The sequence below is a fragment of the Nyctereutes procyonoides genome, unplaced genomic scaffold (assembly GCF_905146905.1).
Source record: "Nyctereutes procyonoides isolate TBG_1078 unplaced genomic scaffold, NYPRO_anot_genome, whole genome shotgun sequence".
Lineage (NCBI taxonomy): Eukaryota > Metazoa > Chordata > Mammalia > Carnivora > Canidae > Nyctereutes > Nyctereutes procyonoides.
In genome coordinates, this window is record NW_026575052.1 from 3,037,134 (window position 1) to 3,059,475 (window position 22,342).

Below are 22,342 nucleotides of genomic sequence, written 5' to 3' on the forward strand. Positions count from 1 at the left end.
TTGTGATATTTTGATGTTATTGTCTTTATTCTGAATAAGCTGCAACATTTCAACTTCTTGCAGAAACCTCCTTGCTTGACGTAAACTCCCCAGAACAGGGGCTTAGAGGAGATGGGGGACATGCGGCCCCTGGATAAAGGCTTCTTTCCTTTTGTTGCACTTGAGAATCTAGTTTGGGACCCGAGACAGTCCTACAGGCGGGACGCAGAGGCCAGCTGCACTCTGTGAAAGTGCTTTAATGCCCAGCTCCGCCTGAGGACTGAGCTAAGCCTTGGCCCTTTGGAAGCCCCCAGAGGGGATCAGCATCTTTACCAGGTCATTTGGGGCCCCAGGAAGATCGTCAAAGGGTACCGGTGAGCCCATGACAGGCACACAAAAGTGTCCAGCCAGGAAGGCCTCCCCAGGACAGATGGCAGGATGGATCGCGGGTAAAATCCTCCATCCCCGTAGGGCAAAGGTCTAAATAGGTTTGGGGGAAAATCCTGTCTAATCCTCCTGCTGCACCTGTGCCCCAAAGTCCTACTGGGATGGCCAAGGGAAGACCAGCTCCGTCCCTGCTGGTGGCCTTGGTCACAAAGGCATCCCAGGGCCTGCCAAAGGCCTTCCAAGTCACAGGGCTGCAGATCTCCATGGAGATAGCAGGTAGTGCCTGTCTGACTCGGAAGCAATGGCCGTGTCCCTCCAGCCTCCTCCAGCCATGTCCCCCCCAGCCCATTTTTCGAGGGCTTGCCCTGTGCCAGGCACCATTCAGAGCTCTACGTGTATGTATTGTCCTTGAAACCTGCCCCCAGCACAACCTTCCGAGATAGTAGCCACGATCCTCTCCATTTTATAGATGAAGAACCTAAGGCTTCCAGAGGCAAAATTGTTTGTCCGAGATCATACACTAGTGTGTGCCCGAGTCAGGATTCGAGTCCTGTGTCTCCAGCCTCCTGCGGCAGGAGGCCTCCAGTGTGGCCCCCAGTGATCCCCACCTTCTGGTCCTGGTCCACACCATCCTATCACCCCTCCTCCCATTGAGTGAGGGCACAACCTGGTGACTCACTTCTAACAAACAGGGAAAAGGAGACGGATGTCATTTCCGAGTTTAGGTTGCAAAGAGACCCTGGCATCCACCTTGCATGCAACCTGTCTTGCTCTCGGAGCCGTCGGGGAAGCCAGCTGCCATTTCGTGAGTACACCCGTAGCTCTATTATGGCAAGGACCTGAGGCCAGCCTCTGGCCAACAGCCCACGGGGAGCTGAATCTTGCCAGAGCCACATGAGTGAGGCTGGAAGTAGATCTTCCCCAGAGAGACTTGAGTTGACTATAGCCCCAGTGGACACCTCGATGGCAGCCCTTCCGGGGACCTTGAACCGTGGGCCTGACCCACAGAGACTGAGAGATAATAAACGCTGGTGGTTTTAAGCTGCTAAGTTTTGGGGGTGATTTGTTATGCAGCAGCAGATAGCTAATACGCTTGCTATCACTGCTAGTGACCCACGCACAGAGCACACCCATGCAGTCACCCCGAGAAGGACAGCAAAGGCCACCTCGGCCAGTGAGGAGCTTAGGCGTAAGGTCCTTTTCCACAGGCCCACACAAGCTAGTGGCCACCTGGCTACCGAGGTCTCCAGACCCCCGGCAAGTGTTGCCAGGAGTTCCTGAAGGTGTTACAGACAAAACTGTGCAGATTCCTAGGAATCTAGAGTTGCTAACTTTGTCTTGGTTTCAGGTGTTTGGAGAGGACTTCAGTAATGTTGGCTTGGAGATCTTAGTCAAATCTCTTCTACAAATACTGAAAGCATAGCCAAGGGGGAAAAAAAATACCTGAAAATTCCAGTGGGTTCCAATATTCCACTTCGAGCACACATCAAGTGTAGTGGGGTCCTTTAACACAATGTTTCGGTTTTTTTTTTTTTTTTTCCCCTTAAGTCAGATTATCTAGTCATTTTCTCCAGTGATCTAAAGGAAGGCCCCCTGGAAGCCAAGGGATACTGTGATCCCTAGCGTCCCTGTCCTCAGCTGCCTTTCTGTTTTGTTTGGTGGCACCTGAGGTCAGGGTCATGGGGACACCATCTGGCCTCAGAGCTCAGAAGCAGAGCATCCGCCCCACCGTCTAGCTGACGGACCACCCCCCCCCCATCCAATTTCCCTCTCTACCATGGCTCCTTAATTAGTTGTCTGGAGGAATGGATGGGGACAGTCCCTGCTGCCTTGCCCCAGCCCCCAAATCCTCCCTCCCTGCTGCCTTGCAGAGGCCGGACCCAACGTGCCCGGGAGAAGGACAGAATGAGCCAAATCCCAGGCCTTGCTGTCTCCGACATCAATTCCCAGCATCCCCAGGAGTGGCTGGGAAGATCTCCTGGGAGGAGAACCAGCTACATAAATTGTGCAGACCCCAGTGCAAAATGAACGTGCGAAGCTCCCAGTTCAAAAATAATTAAGAATTTCAAGGCGCTGACAGCCCAGCATTAACCCAAGGGCAAGGCACGTCTTCCCAGGTTGCACGCTCAGAAGCCGGCTCTGTCGTGGAGTCTCCTCCAGTCAACACCACCCTGGCGTCATCATTCCTGCAGGGCCTGCCCAAGTGCTCAGGGCAGAAAGTGAGTTGTCACCTGGTTCCTGGATCTCCTGCTGCAGAACCGCACGGAAACGTCTCCTGGGTCCAGGGTATCCTCGTAATGAGAAACCTACCTCCAGGAAGAAACACCTCCCACCCAAGGCAGGTGGCTTTTTTTCTAGAAGGCTTCAGGCTGCGGCTGCTGCCAAAAGCTTGCCCGCTAGCAGAGTTAGGAGCAGGGACTGAGGCTAATGCCGACGGTGGGGGGGGGGGGAGGCCTGGGCAGTTTGAGAGCCCCCAGAAAGCAAGGGAAGGTGAGTCTAACTGCCTTCTGAAACTTCTAGACCTGTTTACTCCCTTGTTCTTTCCTTCCTCACCCTCTCCTCTTTCTTCTCCGTGTTAAAGAGTTGTCCACATTTTGAACTTGGATCATGCCTAAAAATCCATATTCCTAGTAGCTATAAATAAATAAATAAATAAATAAATAAATAAATAAATAAATAAATAAACTTCTGGTGACACTAGAGCCACATTCCTGTATGACAGCAATCTACTGCTTCTTATGTGCCACAGTCCCCACCCCTCCCTAAAGTCTCCCTGACACTGAATCCAAGTGGCAAGCGCTACACATTCATGCTTGTGCTGCTGTTTTCTTGTTACGGAATCAAGGGAAAATTGTGTGTCTCTGCCAAAAGTGGAAAGACAGAGGAAGAGTTCCATGTACTTCAAGAAATATGGGAAAGTGCATGTTCCTTTGTGGGAGCACCTTCCTTTAAAAAAAATATTTTATTTATTCATGAGAGACACACAGAGGCAGAGATACAGGTAGAGGGAGAAGCAGGCTCCCTGCGGGGAGCCCAGGACCCGGGGATCATGCCCTGAGCCACCCAGGCGCTCGCCTCACGGAAGCACCTTCTTATCTGCTTATTATGCAAAGTGTGTCTAAGCCAAAGAATACAACCTAAAAGTCCCTAAGAAACAAACCACAGTGAGCCCAGTACAGCCCATCTCACTCATTCATGTCCTCATTTGGGTCCCTGAAGACATCTGGAACGGAGAGTCCTGTGCCAGGTGTCTCCAGAATGCAAGGGCATTCCCAGTTTTTCCCCCCAGGGTGGCTCGGAGCAATCTTTCTTTTGTTGTGTTTTGCCGATTATCCCAGAAAAGGCAAAAGAATCGAGGGATCCCCAGCATCTCCTCTCATGTGGTGTGAGGTCCGTTTCCTCCCCTTAGCGTGGTGTGGGTGTTTCACCCTCCGGGTAGTTTCCTTTCCTGGCTGGGAGCACCACCAGCATTTGGTGTTACTGCTCAGCTTTCCGCTGGGCATTTGGGGTTCCAGTTAACAGGGGTAGGGGGTATGAGGCAGCCCTGTGGGGCTCTACAACTGGGTCAGTTTTCGCATTATTGGAAGGGTGAGGAAGACTTTTTTTTGGGGGGGGGGGGCTGGCAAGGCCATGATGGATGGTGGCCGGACCACAGTGCCGGACCAAGAGGCAGGGCTCCTCACCCACAGACAGGAAAGTGACCTGTGAACAGTTTTAGACACTTGGGGCTGGGTGGAGGGAAGTAGTTCGCTTCCCCTGGTTGTTGGAGAGCCCTATGCCCGTGACCTAGAAATTCCCAGAGCTCCGGCCTGGGCCCGTGGGAACCGTAGGTTACGGAGCCAGGCCTGGGTGTGTGCTGCCTGGAAGGGGAGGCTGGGGACATCACCGAGGGGTGTGAGTTCTCACCTGGCTATGTGGCCTCAGTTCCCCATGTCTCCACTGTGAGGAGTGGGGGTGGGGACCAGACGGCTTCTTGGGGTTGCAGGGAGATAATTAGTCCCTCTAAAGAGCATCATAATCCCCAGATCAAAGGGGGCTGGGAGCTGCAAACTCATTTTACAGCGAGCACCGCCAGCCCCTGGAGCACCCACTGCAGCAGGCAGGTTGATGTGTGCGCAGGCAAGGTGCCACCTCCTGCCGGGCTTGGCCCCCCACCCACTCCGGGGTCCAGTCCTGGCTGTGGCAGAGGGGCATTCAGAAGCATCTCTGAGCGTGGACGGGGTGGGACTTACCGATGCCTCATTTTATGGATGAGGAAACAGGCTCGGGAAGTGAGATGCAGACACAGGCCCCCCAATGACAGTGTCCTGGGGGGAGGTGGAGCACGTGGGTTCCCGCCCCCCCCCACCCGCACAGTGAACGCGCTCAGCATTACATCCCCTTAGAGGACGTCTGGTCGCACAGCACAGATGAGCTTGGCAATGTCCCATTCTTTCTGCCCTCTCCTGGCCGCTTAGTGGGACTTCAGCTGTTCCGCGGCGCTGTCGCGGGGAGGGGGCGGGCGGTGTCAGAAGAGCCGAGACATATGCAAATCGGGGTGCAGTCGCTCTGGGCTTTCGGGGACCTGGGTGCAGCCGGTCCCTTCCGACCTCTGCGCCACTGGCCGCTTTTCTGAGCCGCGGTCGGGCCAGAAGTGGTCGCGTCGGGGATGCGCCGGGCGTCCGGGAACCGGGCCACGGAGCGCTCGCCGGGGCCTTGGGGCGAGTCCGGGCGCCGCGGAGGGGCCGGGGGCGGGGCCGAGGGGCGGGGCCGAGGGGCCGGGGGCGGGGCGGGGCGAGGGGCGGGCGAGCCGTGGGGCGAGTCTGGGCACCGCCGAGAGGCCGGGGTCGGGGCCGTGGCGCGAGTCCGGGCGCCGCCGAGGGGCGGGGCTGGGGCGGGGCCGGGGCGGGGCCGGGGCCGGGGGGGCGAATCCGGGCGCCGCCGAGGGGGCGGGGGCGGGGCCGTGGCTGGGGAGGGGGCGGGGCCGTGGGGCGAATCCGGGCGCCGCCGAGGGGGCGGGGGCGGGGCCGTGGCTGGGGAGGGGGCGGGGCCGTGCGGCGAATTCGGGCGCCGCCGAGGGGGCGGAGCTGGGGCCGTGGGGCGAGCCCGGGCGCCGCCGAGGGGGTGGGGCCGGGGGCGGGGCCGGGACCGGGGGACGAATCCGGGCGCCTCCGAGGGGCGGGGGCGGGGACGTGGCTGGGGAGGGGGCGGGGCCGTGCGGCGAATCCGGGCGCCGCCGAGGGGCGGAGCTGGGCCGTGGGCGAGCCCGGCGCCGCCGGGGGCGGGGCCGGGGCGGGCCGGGCGGGCCGGCGCCGTGGGGCGAATCCGGGCGCCTCCGAGGGGCGGGGGCGGGGCCGTGGGGCGAGTCCGGGCGCCGCCGAGGGGGCGGGGCCGGGGCCGCGGGGCGAGTCCGGGCTCCGCCGAGGGGGCGGGCCCGGGGGCGGGGCCGGGGCCGTGGGGCGAATCCGGGCGCCGCCGAGGGGGCGGGGGCGGGGCCGGGGCTGGGGAGGGGGCGGGGCCGTGGGGCGAGTCCGGGCGCCGCCGAGGGCGGGGCGGGGCGGGCCGGGCGGGGCGGGCGCGCGGCGGTCGCCAGCCCGGAAGGAGCGGGAGGCGGAGCCGCGGGAGTGCGAGTCGTTCCCACGTGAGCGGCCGGCGGCGGAGTCCTCGCGTGCGGCGGCCGCGGGCGGCGGGGCGGCGGGACGGGGAGCCTGGTCCGGCGCGCGGCGGCGCTGGGCTGCGGCCGGATGCGGCGTTGGCCCCGGCGGCCGTGAGCGCGGCGCCCTCCGTGGGAGCGGCTCCCCCCCCACCCCCGGCGGCGGCATGCGGGCGGCCGACTCGGGCACCTGGGAGCGCGTCCGGCAGCTCGCGGCGCACGGCGAGCCGGAGCCGTCCTGCGGGGCGGGGGCCGGGCCGGGGCGCCCCCCGGGGCCCGCAGCCTGCGAGGCGGGCGCGGATGGCGACGGCGGCCGGCCGGGTAGGTGCGCGCGGGGCGCGGAGGGCGGCGGGGCGGAGGCCGGGGAGGCGGGGGCCGGGCACGCGGGGGCGCTCGGGGCCGGGATCGCGAGCGCGGGTGGCGAGGTTCGCGCGGCGCCCCGGGGGCGCGGGGGGGGGCGCGGGGTTCGTTCCTGGGCACCGCGCGGGCTTTCGGGGCCCCCCGCCCCCCGGGCGAGCTGCAGGGGGCGGCCGCGGCCACGCCTGCCGTGGGATCCCGCGGCCCCGAGACCTCGCCCGGGCGGCGCGGGGCGGGGGGCGGGCAGGGAGGCGGGGCGCCGCGTGGCCGCACCTGTAGCGCACCTGGCCGCCGGCTGTCCCGGGGGCGCAGTGATGGGGCCGCGCGCTGGAGCGACTAAAGCGACTAATGCGGGAAGGCGTCCAGGCGGTGGCGGCTCAGCGCGAGGGTCTGTGTGTCGTCGGCTCGTCTGCCGCAGGCCGGGGACCGCGCTTGAACGTTGAAAATGTTCCGAGCGGGTGCGCCCAGGCCACTCTGTCCCGGCCTCAGCTGCGCCCCGCCCCCCGCAAGGTACATCCTGGGGAGGGGGGAGGCGGGAGGGGGGCTGCCCTCTGCCCTCAGGACCCCCAGCATCCCCTTGACCCTAGGAGGAAAGCTAGACGGAAGATGACCGGCTCCCAAGAAGCGTCTGTCATCATCAGTTTGAAGTTTGGACACTTTTTTCCAGGAAAAATGGGGGACGGGGGTGGGGGGGGGAGTCCAATGGGATTATTCATTAGATCTTGAGTACCTATCATGTTCCAGTAATTTACGTGCGGTGCCTCCTTAAAATTTTATCACAGTTCTGGGAGGGAAGTTGTGTTATCTTCATGACGATAAGGATAGAAAATGCCAGAGTTTCAGCGGCTTGCCCAAGGTCCCTCAATTTCAGATTTTCTCCGTCAGTTGACACGGGAATGCCTCTCCCAGACAGCAGGCTTAACCAGCTGGGAAACACCAGGCTTATTTACCTAATAATTATTTCTTTCCTACGAGAAAAAGCCAGCAGCAAGGCCCCCTAATTCCAGGCTGTCTGCATTGGTCTCCCAAGGAGACGGGATCCTGAGGATCCCAGTCGTAGCCACGGGAGCTGGGACCACCGACCCGTTGGCTGTGATTAGCCGAGCTGCCGCCGATGTCATGGAGCCACTGAAGTCTTGGGTCACCAAGTGTCTAGAAAATGGACACGGAGCCCTGGGACGAGTTTGAGCCCCTGGACCCCTTGGCCCTGGGGCTGGGCCTGCTGGAGACAGTCCTGCTTGCTCCCCGGCTGCACAGAGCAGTTAGAGCCCAAGACATCTTTGGTGTAAAACAGGCAGGTGCGGAGAGCGAGCAAATAGGAGGGGCTGGCAGGTTGCTTAATGTTTGTGAGACTCGGTTTACCCATCCAAAGAGTGCTCGTAATGACTAATGTCCGCTAACATTCTGATCGTTCAAGAGCTGCTGTCTGCAGATCACCTCGTTCGTTCGTCGTCGATGTTTAATAAAAGTTACCAGCCTCGCTTGTGGGGCACCTGTCCGTGACCCTGTTGACCCAGTGTCCCATTAGGATCTGATGCTGTCTGTTCCATCTCCGCCCTCCTGACCTGTGTCAGGATGAGATTTGTCTTGTCTGTAAAGTACCCCAGTGACCCAAGGCTGACTGTTGTGCCAGCGGGGGGGTTGTTATTATGTAAACATGTCGGAGATGGCTGGGTGGAGAGAGATCTGTTTACTTTGTGTCTACATAGACTCCCATTTGTGTATTCATAATAACAATATCCTAATGACATGGTGTAGCTGAGAAACGCCTGTCTCCAAGGTCTTGGGGGTGGTGGTTATTCCGATGGCCCTGGTGGGATCCCTTTAGGGCAGAGAGCAGTGGAGAGCTCATAATTTACAGATGGCATCCCTGGCGTGAATCAGGATCAAGCCGGCAGCTAAACCAGAAAGTTTTGCGTCCTCTCTGTTCCACCACCCACCCTTCATCCCCTGGTTCTTAAAGATCAGATGCAGCTTCTGAGAACTTTCACGGTGCCTGGGCACTGAGGTCGGCCTGTCATGGTCGTGGTTTCTCAAACCTTTGGCTGTTACCAGGGGTTTTCCTCTGGGAAGCCAATGAGAGCTCTTCAAGCTGAAATTATTGTTGAAATGAACATTTCAGCCAGGCTGTGAGGTGACTCGTCCCAGCATCTCAGCACATCGGCCCCCCAGCGGGGTGCGATGTTCAGTTGAAGGAGCTCAACGGTGCCCTGTTGGATGGCAGAGTCTGGGGATTGGCACTCTCAGAGGTGTGGGGAAGGGGGAAGCGAGAGGGGACGCTGGCTTGGCAGGATGGAAGGCTGGACACCTTGACATTGCTCATGGAGGGTATCCTGACATCCGCAGGGTGACAGGCTCTGTGCTGGTGACAGCTCCGGCCTCCAGGGTGGGGCCCCTTCCCAGAGAGGTGGCCGTTCTCCGTGCACAGGCTAAGGACCAGAGCTGGAGATGCAGAAATGAGAGGTGTTCAGTCTGCACCTGGTTCTGCCTCCAATCTCTGTGTGACCTTGAGATACTCAGGCACTCCGTTTACTGGTGGCACCGTGGGAATAACTCCACCTGAAGGGAGGTCATCCAGAACCCCCCCCCCCCCCGAGTAAACCAGGTGCTCCCTGAGAGTTCTTAGACTGCGATGTGACTTACTCCTTCTCTGGTGGTCCGTTCATTCAGTCACATTTCTTGAGCAGCTACTCCTGCCAGGCCGTTGTGGCTGCCAGGGATATGGAGTAGCAAAGGGGGCATCTGCAGCCCCTGTTTCCATGGAGCTTCTATCTGTGGGAGGAGATTTCTAGCAGGCAAGTACACACAGGATGTGTCAGGAGATGGCAAGTGCTATGCAGAAAAGTAAAGCCAAGTGAGGGGGGCGCCTGGGTGGCTCCGTCCGCTGAGTGTCTGCCTTTGGCTCAGGTCACGACCCCAGGGTCCTAAGATCGAGCCCCACATCGGACTCCCTGCTCAGCGGGTGAGCCTGCTTCTCCCTCTCCTCCCTGCTCGTGCTCTATCTCTGTCCCTTTCTTAAATCTTAAAAAAAAAAAAAAGAAAGAAAGAAAGAAAGAAAGCCAAGCAAGAGATTAGCATGATGGCAGCGGGTGCTAGTGAGTATTGGGGTAGCGGGGTCAGAGCGAATGATGTGAGCCGCCCGGGTGCTGAGTCCCTAAGGCTAGAGAGAATGCTGCTGATCAGCTGAAGCCACCAAGTCATTGTTTAAAAGTTGTTGGTAAGTTAGAGACTGGGCACTCGATCTGTCCCCGTCCTACCCAGGCTTGCAGGCCCGGTTCACGTGCCTCCTTAAGCTTCTCTCGTAACCCCAGCTTGTAACATCCCAGGACCTCATGGAGCCTCTTCCAGCCTCCACCTTTTTCTTAGCTGTTTAGGTTCTTATCTCCTCTAGCCCCTCCCCCCCGCCCCCCCCCAGCCGAGGCCACCAGGCCCTTGTGGATCTATGTCCTGGTTCCTTGTGCTGAGCTCTACCCTCCCGGGGGCCAGGCATGGTGCTCACCAAATGGGATGCTTTGTCTTAATCAGTCCTCCAGGGACCCCAGCGGGGAGGTGCCGTTGCCAGTCCCATCCACAGATGAAGGAGCTAGTCTCAGGAAAGTGTAGTAACTTGCCCAAGATCCCACAGCTGGTAGGTATCACAGCCAGGACTTGACTTTGTGGTCCCAGATTGTAGACCCCAAAGCACTGTGGAAAGCCCTCGAACTGATCTCTAAAAACGTAGACTCACACGAAGTTTCAGGTCTGTTTTCTCTTTAAATTTTTATCTTTAAAAAGAGGGGGCGGGGGTTGTCCTCTCCTTGACATTCCTTGTTTTAAGCAAGTCAAGCATTTGCTTATCTGTGTGCCTTCAGCAATTTCAGCAATTGGTTGGGCTCATGTTCTCCCTTCTATAAAGGGTTTCTGCTGGGTTGAGAGTGAGATTAAATCTCCCCGCTGGAACTGGGGACACTCTTAGAAAGCCAGCCATGAGGTGGGCCTCGTGTGGGCATCCTTGGCCACCTGCGTGGGTCGGAGACAGCTGGGGCTTGGCTGTCCTGGCCAACCGGGAGTGAAAGCCACTGCTCTTGAAAACAATTCCGACTGGCTTCCCTAGGGAGCTCTCCTGGGGCGCAGCACCCTCGTCCCATGTGACTGCTCAGAGACGGGTTGGACATTCCTCTGCCCGGGCAGCGAGTACGGGGCTCCAGCTTTGGAATCAAATGCACCCTGGTTCTGCTTATGCGCTTGTGTCCCCAAACAAGTTATTTGATGCCCCAGTCCTCAGTTTACCCCCTATAAAGGGGGATCGCGTTACCCACTTCAGAGTTCTTGGACAGGAATGCATCTGGTTAGGGCACTACCTGGGCCGTGAGAGGGAGGAGGGTTTCCATTTATCCATTTATCCAATCGATGGGGTGTACGTGTGTGTGTGTGTGTGTGTGTGTGTGTGTGTGTGTGTGTGTGTGTGTAAAATGTTTTAAGTTCTTTGCAGTATGGGGATTTGATGAGATTGGCTGATTCTGCAGGACCCGTAGCGTAATTGGCCTTCAGGATAATCAGGAAATTTCCATAGTCGTCGTTCCGCATGGTTTGTGTTCTTCCTAATACTCTAACTGGGTGAAGTGGAGGGTTCGCTAGGACCCTCCAGCCGCTCTGACGGAAGAGTTCACTTCCCTGGTAATCATTTCAAGAGTCCCTTGAGTGCACGGTTCAAGGAAAACTGCAAACGTGAGCCTAGACCCGGCCCCTCTCCCCACACCACAGCCAGTTGACAGACGTGGAGTCAGTCATGGTGTTTACACGGCCCGCGGCCCCGGGTCATTGGGGCTGGCCGAGCAGCACTGTGGGGATGCCGTGTTGGCTGTGAGTCACTAAGGGCCATAAACACTCCAGAGAGGGCGGCAAGCCGTGTTTACAAGGTGCGGGTGTGCGTGTGCACACCCGCGTGTGTAGTTACTGTCTTTGTGGACTTACCCCCCGCAAATGCATTTCATGTCGAGTGTGTCGGGTGAGCGCCCGCCCTGGAGGGGGAAAGTCCGGCCTGACTCCTATCCCAAAGGACCACCCCTCTGTGCCCCTGGGGGCAGCCCCCGGGGAGGTGGGGTGCTGCTTGGCCGCCTTCAGGGGAAGCCGTTGGAAGGCTCGGGCTGTGGCCACTCCCCAGAGCCCCTGCCAAGTGGCGTCAGCCGCGGAGGTGCTGCCGCAGCCCCAGACTTAGAAGAAATGAACAGCCAGAGAGGTAGGACAGGTGCACGTCCGGCCCCGAGCTGGGGGGCAGTCTCAGGGGTGACGACCCACCCGCACGCACCCTCCGCCCGTGTGCCGGGCCTTGGGGACCGCTTCGGGGAGCGCCCAGCTCCCGGGGGCCCACCTGCAGGTGCCGACAGCCTCCTCCCTCGTCGCCCCTGGACCTGGGGGCGGGCTCGGGTGCCCAGCTAGTTGGGGCTGTAACTCTATCAGAGGCGCGGAGCGTGTTCGGGACCTTTTAATTGTGCAGAAGCCTCCGAAAGCCCTCCCTGGGGGCCCGGAGAGCCGTGGAAACAGCAGCTGCTAGTTCCCGTGCCTCCTGCCCGGACGGCGCGGCTCTGGCTCGCCGGCGCCCTGCGAACTCGGAGCCCCGTGCTCCCAGGCAGGGAGGAACGGGCACTTGGGGTGGGGAAGGTCCTTTCCATGCTGAAGCAGCAAAGCCCGAGAGCCACCCACCACCGGGGCTTTGTTACCTGTCTTCCTGCTGGCTTCTCCTCCTGTGGGACAGCCAGCCCCTCCCCACCTTGAAGGTGACACGGTTGGGGCTTGAAGCAGTGACCCAGAGTGTCGTAGGCAATGGCTCCAGGATGCCCTGCCGTCTGCCCCAGGACCTTTGCTTCTCCCTGTGGTTTCCGTCATCAGCTGACAATTCCCTGAGGGCCGCCAGGGCAGCGGGGCGGCGGCGCTGGGGCTCATGGGACTCTCCCTGGTGGCATCTCTGACACTCCCACTTCCAGTCAGCCAGAGGCAGTTGGGAGGGAGGGCCTCCGGGGCTGGAGCTGCTCGGTCGGCTCCAGGACACAACCCCGCCCGTGTGCCCCAGCCAGAATCCAAAGAGGCCCAACCCGGGCAGAGTCCTGGCAGGGAGCTTGCAGCAGGAACAGCGTCCGTTCCCGGCCCGCACAGGGTGAGGGAACAGGCCCAGCGTGGGGAAGGGACCGAACTGCAAGATGTCACGTGGTTTCCGGGGCCAGATGCGGAGACTCACAGATCCCCGCGGGATGCTGGCCTAGCGGGGAATTTCCTCTTGACCCCCTTCCCTGATTCCTCCTGACTGGGGAGCGGGGCTTGCAGCCTGGGGCCCGCGGTGCTCCGGGGTGCCTGCCAGCGTCCGGATCCTCAGGCTCCCCCTCTCTTCTGCCTGGAGGTCCGGGGAGGGGCCCGGGACTCTGTATTTTTATCGAGTGCCCTGGGTGATTTTGATGCAGGGGTTCCATGGACCTGACTTTGAGAAGCTCTTTGCCCTCTGCCATTCTGGCGTTGGGTTAATGTTAGAGCAAACGAGGAGACCCCGTAGTCCGCTTTACCCCTGCGTCCCGACCTGATCCTTAGCAGCGTGTCTCCCTTTCCAGGCAAGCCCCCCTCCCGCCTCCTGCCTGGGCACACGCATTCTCCGGATCCATTAGAAGGGGAGGCCTATGCCTGGCTGTCTTGTGCACCCTCAAGAGTGCCCAGGGGTGAGAGAGCAACCGAGCAAGGCTCTGTCTTTGCCCAGATCCGCCTACCGCACGCCCCACGCTGCCACCAGCATGCCCGGGCCTTTCCCTCAGCCACTGTCCTATCAACCCTGAGCACCTGGGGGGAGCCAGGCACTGGGCAGGGCGCGGAGCAGATGGCGGGGATGCTCGGGGGAGCACTCTTGGCCTGTGGCTGGTTCCCCCCAAGCCGGCTGCTGGGCCCTGTCCCGCCGGCCCAGGTCGCACACCCTCCCTGCCCCCCACCTGGATCGTTGTACACGCGGCCGCCGTGTTCCGTCGTGCTTCCCCGGATCTGAGTCCCGGGGGTCAGGGGACTCAAATGTAGATTCTGAGGCCGCCTCCAAGGTGGACTCAGCAGGTCCAGAGTGGAGTTCAGACCTTGCACTTTTGTTTTTTTTTCAGTAAAATCTGCATAACAGAAAACTGACCATTTTAGCCATTTTTAGGTGTGCAGTCCAGTGGCATTACATGCATTCACGGCACGTGCAACCATCACCACCATCTGTCTCCAGCACGGTGGCAACACCCCATCCTGTGCCTGTACCCACCGAGTAATGACTCCCCGCCCCAGCCCCTGGGGACCCGCCTTCCTGCTTTGTGTTTATGCGTTTGCCTAATGTGGGTACTTGATACAGTAGCCACAGGACCCTGCACTCCTCCCAGTCTCCCGACAGACTGTCCATCCCTGTCCCCACGCTGGGGGTCCTGGAGCCACTTGCGGAGATGCCCCGTCCCCGGGACTTTGGCTCCAGTGTTCTTTCGATGCCTTCCCTGAAACCATGACCACCTCACACGTGTTCTGGGAAGCCCTGGGGAAGAAATAAATTCAGTCACCTTTGCTCCGTGATTAAGTCCAGTACATTGTTCACGCCTCTGCCTCCGTGATGCGTGAACCATACCTTTTTGTGTGTGGTTGGTTTCGTGTGGTGTCGCTTCCTTTGAAGGGGAATTGCTTGGGCTTTTACGAGTTTGTTTTCCACAGCATGTTTGTGATTATGAAGCTGACTGCTAAGGACTGCTCCTTGCCCTGGGGAATCTAGCACCAGCAGCCGACCAGGAAGGAGAACCATCCTCTGGGGCTCTGGGGCAGACGAGGCTGCTGCCCCCTGCCAAACTGGAGCCCCTCCTCCCCCCGACAGGTACAGGGGGTCTTCAGGTGTGGGGTGGGAATGTCACTCTTGTGGCATCTTTTCTTTCTCTTGCACGCTGGGAAAGATAGGGGGAGGAACCCCTTCTTTATAGAAGGGAAAACAGAGGCAGGTACAATAGGATCTCTCCAGGCCAGAGCTGTTTGATGACTCTTTGCAAAGAGGGAAGCGTCCTAGGTCTATATGTCTGTCCCATAGGGTAGCCACTGGATTTGAAACGTAGCTGGTATGACTTAGGAACTGAATTTCAAATTTTACCTCGTTGAAAAAGGCTCCATCCATGTGGCTAGTGGCTACTAGGTGGTGAGTGGGTGGTGCAGGTGGCCCTGAGTTAGGGCAGGAGGTGTTCCTGTGGCCCTGGCACAGCTCACGAAGCCTGAGAAATGCGTTTTCCCACTGTGCTGCTCTGAGGCCGCCCTGCTTGCTCCTCCGTCTGGCCCCTGGACCGCCTGCGTCGGGATCCCTTGGAGCTTATTGTGGTTTCTAAGCTCCTGGGCCCCCTCGCAGACCTGGACAGCCCAGAACCTGGGGATGGGCCCACCAATCTGTGTTGGAAATAAGTTCCCTCCAACGTGACTCTGACCCTCTCTGAAGGGTGAGGACCAGGCCTCCAGCATCTTCCATCTTGACTTCCATGGGTCTTCCCAGCCCCCAGTGACCCATCAGCACTCATGTGCCTTTGCCCCTTCCCCACCCCCCTATCCCCACCCCCTCCCCCACCCCCATCTCCCACCATAACCACATGCTCCAGGCCAGTGACATCAGCCTCACCTGAGAACTTGTTAGTGATGCAAATTCTCAGCCCAGCCCAGAGCTGCAGAATCAGAAACTGCAGAAACTGTGGGCCTTACCCGGCCGCCTGGGGGGATACTGATGCGGATACGGGACTGCTCTAGGAGGCCCCTGCTACCTAAATCTCCCCCCAAGCCCCCATTCCGTCCTCCCTTCCCTCGCCTGCCCCATCACCTCCCTCTGTACCGAGTCCCACTTTCTCACCGGCTGCCCAGAGCTGCCAAGACCTTTCTAAACCCAAGGACCACAGGGCGTGTGGCCACATGATGCGTCTGCCTTTGGGGGTCCTGGCCCTCCCCGAGGGGTGGCCTTAATGGGGACATCCCAGGGGAGCCCAGCAGAGCAGCGGCGTGCCCGTCTCCCGGTGTCCCAGGTGGCGGCCCCTGCTCACCCTGGGCCAGAATCTCAGAAGAGCAGAGAGCCAGATGGGCCCATTTCCCAGGGGGTGTCTGGGACCCCTCTTGGGGACGGGGCTGTGTGCTCCTCCCAACCCCGTGTCCAGGGGCTCAGAGGAGGTGGGCATAGCTCACAGCTGTGCTCAGCAGACAGCGCAGGTGCGCTTCACCTCTTCCCGGGGTGTAGAGAAAGCAGAGGGGGTGGGGGCCGGAACGTTCTCCTGGCCACGCTGCCCACCCACTGTGGGACCCCCCTTCCTCAGCACACACACGCCTACGCCTCCGTTTCCCTGTTTCATGAAATGCGATTCATGCACCCCCCGCAGTCTTGTCCCTCTGGGATGCTGGTGGGGGCAGCCCTGTGCCTCAGGTGACCAACTCATCCTGGGTTGCCAGAACTTTCCTGGTTTCAGTGCTGGAAGTCCCACACCATGACACCCCCCCCACCACCAGGCCCCGGGCAAACCCGGACAGTCGGTACTCCCTTGGCACCCCAGCGGGTCCTGGGACACTCAGCCGTGCCGGCCACGCGCAGCTGTCGCTGCTGTATGGCAAGTGACCCCCGCACCCCAGCCCTGCACCCCCTGCAATAAGGCGTCACCTGCCTGGCCTCTGACCCCTCTACCTTCGCTGGTCTGACCCTGCTCTCTCCCAGTTCATCCACTTCTCTGGACTGATGGTCGGGCTGGTCGGGCTGACCCACAACTCAGATTCCAACTGAGCACCTTTTTAAAATCACATCTGCTGATTTTATTTTTATTTTTATTTTTATTTTTATTTTATTTTTTGCTTAATTACTCCCTGGATAAATGTCATCTGATGGATGGGGTACGTGGGGCTGACAGGTTCCTACCCCCGGGGTGCTTGCACCCCAGACAAGGGTTTTCCTGTCTAGCACCCTTAACCTGACCCAGAAGGATGGGCTCCCTCAGCCTCACCCCGGATCTGCCAAGGCTCCTCCACTGGCAGGTGTGCAGTACCCACTCCGGCCTGGGTTTCGTGCTGGGGACCACGGACATCTTGACGACCTGCCTCTGGCTCCTGCTGAGGAGCTCAGCGTCTCCTCACTGTCCGCCGAGCCAGCCAGCTCACTGCTCCCGCCCGTCACCTTCTCCTTATTCTGTCCCCACCCCACACTGGCTCCAGCTGGCACCCTGTCCTGAGCCCCTGGCCCTTCCGCAAAGCCTTTCTCGTGGACGCCGCTGCCTCTGCTTAGCCCTTGCTTGCCACGGGCATTTGTCATCTGAGCACAGCGTGGCTGTGACCAAGTCCTGTGTGAGCGTTTCTTGAGTGTCACCCAGGGCTCTCCTCCAAACTGGGACCTGTGAGGGGGCAGGGACCCCCATATAGGGCGCCTACACATCTGTCTCCCGCCGTGTTCATCCGGAGCCCAGAGCAGGGCTCCAGGAAATGCTCCGACTGGGAGCAAACACTGGACGTGGACGTTTGAGCTGCAGGACCTTAGCAGAAATCCAGTCTGGCCTCACCTGGCAGGTGGGGCGGCACCAGGAGAACACCTAACGGCCCCACCAGCAATCGTCTGGGTTTTGAGGGGGTCAGTAAATATATCCCTCTTCTCTTCTGGAATTGGGAGGCGGCGGGAAGATCGAGGCAGGAAAAGGACAGGGCTAGAGTGTGACTTGGGTTGTGCCCCGTGGGCTCCTCGCCCTGTACCCCTGCCCCGGGCTTCGTTCTCACTCCGCCTGGGTCTGAGATGTGACATCATGGGTCCGTTTGTCTTCCCGGCTGCGCTGGTCCTCTGCGTCCCCGGGCCACTGTGTCTCCGTAAACAAGTGTTTCAGTTTGTGTTTCAGTCTCCAGAGTCGTCGAGCGCGGTCAAGGCCCCGCCGTCCCTTTCTTCGTTTGTCCTGCAAATATTTGTGGTGCCCCTGCCTGGATCAGAATCCTGCATAAGGGTCACGGCTGTGATCGTACGTAAAACACAGGCCTGCCCCAGACACAGCCCGCCCTGCTTGCTTGAAGTCAAGGATATTTTCAGAGAACGAGACACTGAAAACACAGAAAGGTTTTCAGTGTCATTGAAAATTTCCTAAAAGCCTCCCTGCTTCAGGGACATGGAGCCTGGGTGACCCCTTTTTTGGAACCAGACTTCTGCAGACCCTTTGGGGTTTTACCTCAGAGCCTGAGCTCGTGGCCGCACAGCTTCCCCTGCTCGGGTTCAAGAAAGTAAGAATCCGTTGCATTGCTGAGGCTTTTCATCGTTTGCTTCTTGGTCCTCAAACCTAAACCAGAGTTCTGGTTAGCTGGGCACCTGAGCTAGCGGGGCCCGGTTAGGAGAGGTTCGGCGGGCTTCTCCCCTCCCTCTGCTCCTCCCCGCTGCTCGCCCCCCCCCCCCCGTTTCCCTCCAATGAATAAGTAAAATTTTTAAAAAGAGAGCAGAGGTTTGGCTGCGTGTTTGAGCAGTTGCTGGGGTGTTTGGAATGACCCAGAGCGCCGCTTCCCTTCTTCAGCCTCAGGGACCTCCCCAAAGCCATGCGTCCCTGTGTGACTGCCCCTCCAAGGTGACTGGGCCTCTGTCTGCGGCCAACCCCGACGACCTCTGGGGCAGAGCCCTGCCCTCCTGCTGTCCCGAACGAGCTCTGCCTTCCTGCTTCCCCGGTCCTCTTCCCTGGGTCCTTTTCGGAGACTTGCTGTTTGCCAGGTTGATGACCCAGTGTCCTGAGCAGCTGGGTGCTTAGAGGGCCTCCTGCTTCTCCTCCGTCCCCCCACGTCCCTGTGAGGTCTGACGTCACCTGTGAACACTCAGGTGAGAACCATGCAGGGGAACCTGCTCCAGGGACGACTCCTTGGCAGGATGGCCTACATTAAACAGCCCGAATAAATTAGGTCCATGAATCATCCCCATTTTACAGATGACGTAACTGAGGCACTGGGAAGTGGAGAAACCTGGCCCAGGCCTTGGAGCCAGGAAGCAGAGAGAAAAATAAGATTCAACCCAGGGTCCAGCTGGAGCCCCACCTGGAGCCCGCAGTCGCCGTTTGCCCTCCTGTCCCCGCTGCTGTGTACTCTGCGGGGTCCCCTGTACCCGTCCTCAGCTGTGCATGGCACTGTCTGAAGTGAGCAGTGACACAGGGGCTTGATCCCTTCAAAGGCCAGGCCCCAGCCCTGGTAGGGCGCTCCCCGCGGGTGCCTCCCTCGGCCGGGCCGGGCCCTTAGGAAGTGGGAGGGTCGTGGGGCAGCTCAGCAAACTCCAGCTAGAGGCTCAGGTGTGGGTGAGCCCTGTACAGGCCTCCCTGACAGCTGGTCGCCTCTCGGGGCTGTGGGTCTCGCTGCTCTTGGCTGTAACACGTTAAAGATAACAGGTCGTGTTTCCCGTTGCCCCTGATGAGGCAGGGAGGCGTGATCGCCATCGTTCAGACTGGCATCTGAGGCTCAGAGGAAACCATCAAGGAAAAAATCAACTTTGTGTTGCTTGCACCTCTTACTGTCCTACCACTTGCACAGAGAGCCATGTAGCTGCAAACCTTTTGAGTTGCAAATAATAGGAACACAACTGAAGCCAACTCCCGCAAAGGAAAATCGGTAGCTCCACGTAACAGATAGTCGGAGGTAAGCTAGCTTCAGGCATAGCTGCATCCAGGTGCTCACATGCTATCATCTCGCAGCTCTCCACTCATCTGTTTGGCCTTTATCCTTTCTGGTGGTAAAAAGGACCCCCTAACAAGTCGAAGTCACACTAACCTTTCTGGGGTTCCAGTGCAGAAAGTCTTTCACTCCCATTATTTCCAGAAATCCCAGGACTGATTATCATTGGCTGAGCTTTAACCATGTGATAGCTCCAAACCAATCACCTGGTCCAGTAGCATAGAATGCACTGACTGGCCAGGCCGGGGTCTGCGGCCTGCCCTGGAGTCAGTTGGGGTGGGGGTTGGGAGCCCCCCTTGAAGCACACAAGCTGAGAGTGGGGTGTCAGCCAACGGAAGGTCAGGGAGGGCAGCCTGGGAATGGAAGCCCAGTGGCAGGTGCTGGTCTGGCCCCTGCAGAGTGTAAGCTGATTCCTTCAGCAGGTGTGTGTCTGTGCCCGTCGCTAGGTGCCATGAGGGTGAAAGGAAGAGCCTTGGATGCGGATCCTGTTGGTTAAGGATTTTGCGGGTTTTCTTGAGCAGCTGCTATGGGCCAGGCCGCTGTTCTACACCCTGCGGAGGAGCTCAGGCTTCTCTTCTACTTATCATTCATTCTCCCTCCCTCTCTCTAAGGGCCAGCTCTCAGCTTCCTTCTCCGTCTCCCAGTCATACGTAATCATGGCCCCTCCTTTTTCTCTCTTCCCTCCCTCTCTGTGTACCTCTTTTGTCACACCTGCCCCTGGTGGGCTTTGAGAAGGATCTGCTGGCCTCCTGCGCCTGGGCCTGGACGGGGGTTGGTGTGAGCACGCTCCCGCCCCTGCCCCTGTGGCCGTGCTCCATGCTCCCGGGGGGGGCCTGCATGAGTGCATGATGTGTGATGTCCCCATTGCCAGCCTCTTGCCCCTTCCCCGGTGTTGCTGAACACACTGAGGTCAGTGGCAGCAGCTGGTCCCGGGCACTCCAGATGGCATCTGGTTCTCTCACCCTCTCCATCGGGGGTCAGGTTCTCCAGGCTGCACGTGAAGCTTGGCCATGTCCCTGGAAAGCACTGATTGATCCCCCCACCCCCCCCAGAGATGACCTGAATCCACACCCCACAGACAGATGCCAGCTTCTCACAGCAGGGCGGGGAGTGGGCAGCCCGGAAGCTCAGGATTTAGAGGAAAGGGTGGTTGGCTTGCCTCTGTGACTGGCATTGCTCAGGCTGGAGCGTGAGGTCCCCCACTGACACAGGGACTGGACCTGGGGCTCCACGTGTGGGGACACGGGAGGCGTGTGCCAAGTGCTTGGGGCCCCGAGGCCACACTTCCAACCGTGGGGACCTAGAGCAAGCTCCTTAAGCCCTGTGAGCCTCGGTTTCTTCATCTGTGAATCGGGGACGTAGATAGAGGTTTCGTGGCGGTTAAACGAGATGGTTTATGCACAGTGTTCGGCATGGGCCTCGGCCCAGGGTAGGTGCTCGTGACTATCCTTTGTGTGAGTTTGATACCAAAATGGGTGCTGGGGAGATACAGGCTCCCCGGCCAGACACCCTCATCGCCCAAGTTCAGCGTCAGTGATCAGTGGGAGACACAGGGTGAGGTCCTGTCCGGGGAGAATTTTCGGAGGTAGCATCTGCCGGGGGGACACGTGTCTGGCAGCAGCTTGTCAGAGACTGACGAACTGTGGGAAGCCCCCATCAGGGGCTCTTGAAGAAGCTGCTTTATTTTTCGGAGCCTCAGCTTCCTCATCCTGTAATGGAAATGAGGAGCCCACCCCGCACAGCCTGACGGACAGTAGGTCCCTACTAAGTAAAGCCACTGCCATATAATAAACCATCTCAAATGGGTTGCAAATAATAAAACGTTTATTGAGCATGGACTTGGCATTGGCCGAATCGGAAGCGTCTTCCCGCGGGGTCGGGTGGGGGTAGGTTAGTGTGCGCCCCCTGGGCACTCTGCTGCCTGGTGGGACTCGGAGAGTCCTGGCTGTGACTGAGCTTTGAGCCTTGTTGTCCGTGGCACGTGGTCGGATCAGGGCGCGGTGCTGAGCGGTGATGACGGGAGGTACGTGCGGGGCACAGGCCGGGCGTGAACCCCGTAGTCTGAGGGAATGTGAGTTGGCCGTGGGGAGGTGCTCTGGGGCTTGATCCCCTTCGCAGCCTCAGGAACGGCAGGTTCCAGTGACAGTCACTGAGCCTTCGCCCAGCCCTGCATCCCGCGGGAGGGCCCTGCACCTGCTGCAGCGTGTCCCACCAGCGATGCTCTGGTGCTTCAGGGGAGAGAAGGTGCTCCGCTCAAAGCACTGCAGCTTGTTGGACGGACGCTGCAGGCAACCTCGAGAAGCCCAAGGCTGGCCACGTGGGGTCCGGCCACGAACCCTGGGAGCCTGGGGCAGTGCCCTCTCTCCCCAGCGCGCCCCCCTACCCTTTCCACCCAAGAACCCTCCGCAGCTGCCTTCCCGGCCTTGCTGCCCTGCCCCTTGGCCGGGTTCTTGCAGTCCCGTCAGTGCCTGGGAGAGGGAACCTGACTGGTCCCTGCCTGGCCGGTAGTTCGGCAGACCCTGGATCAGGTGACTGTCCTGGCCCGGCTGCATCTGTACAGGTGGCGGGGTCCCTGGCCTGTGTAGCTGCGTCCTTCCAGATTGTGGGCAAGTAGGTAACTTCGAGAATTTGGGGGCAAGGACGACACATTGACTGCTCCTGTCCGGTCGAGGTGCTCCCCCTGAGCTTAAATGCCTCCCGGGACTGGGAACTCACTTCCTTTCCAGGCAGCCCCTACAGTGTTGGCTCGGTTTTAAGCATTCACCTTCATAGGGAGCCCCAAGTCGATCTCATCGTAGCATCCACCTGTTGGCCCGCATCCTACCAGGTGATCTCCCACACTAAGTCTGTTTCGTTGACATGAGACAACAGCTGCCATGGCACAGGATCCCATACACCTCCCTGCACCCCGGCTTCATCCCCCTCCCCCCATCTCTCTTCCCAGTCGGGACAGAGCGGATTGTGCTAGAAGCAGGGGGTGGGCAGGACATCTTGCCTTGATCCCCCGGCCTGACCAACCTCACCTCTCTCCTCCCCCTCCGGGCACCCTTTCTGACAGTAGATGAGAGCCGCTGGTGCCAGAAGCACCCCTTGCTCGTCTAGCAGTGTCCCCTCACCGAGCTGTGTGTTCTGTCTCTCCTGTTTGTCGAAAGGGACTCAGCAGGGTCCTGAAGACATGAGCAGCACGACCTGGGAGCAAGGCGGGGGTGGGTGGGGTGGGGAGAGGCAGCTAGAAGCTCCACAGGATGCTGTTAGGACAGGTGGGGCCGGGGCTGTGCACTTAGGACACCATTCTTTCCCCTTTTCTGCATTCCCTCTTCCCAAGCCCTGCACCACCACCCA

At 59.6% G+C, this 22,342-nt stretch overlaps 1 protein-coding gene across 1 annotated transcript in view; it reads left to right on the forward strand.

The window, feature by feature from the left end:
• Positions 1–22,342, forward strand: part of KAZN (kazrin, periplakin interacting protein) — a 426,675-nt gene that overhangs the window by 274,978 nt on the left and 129,355 nt on the right.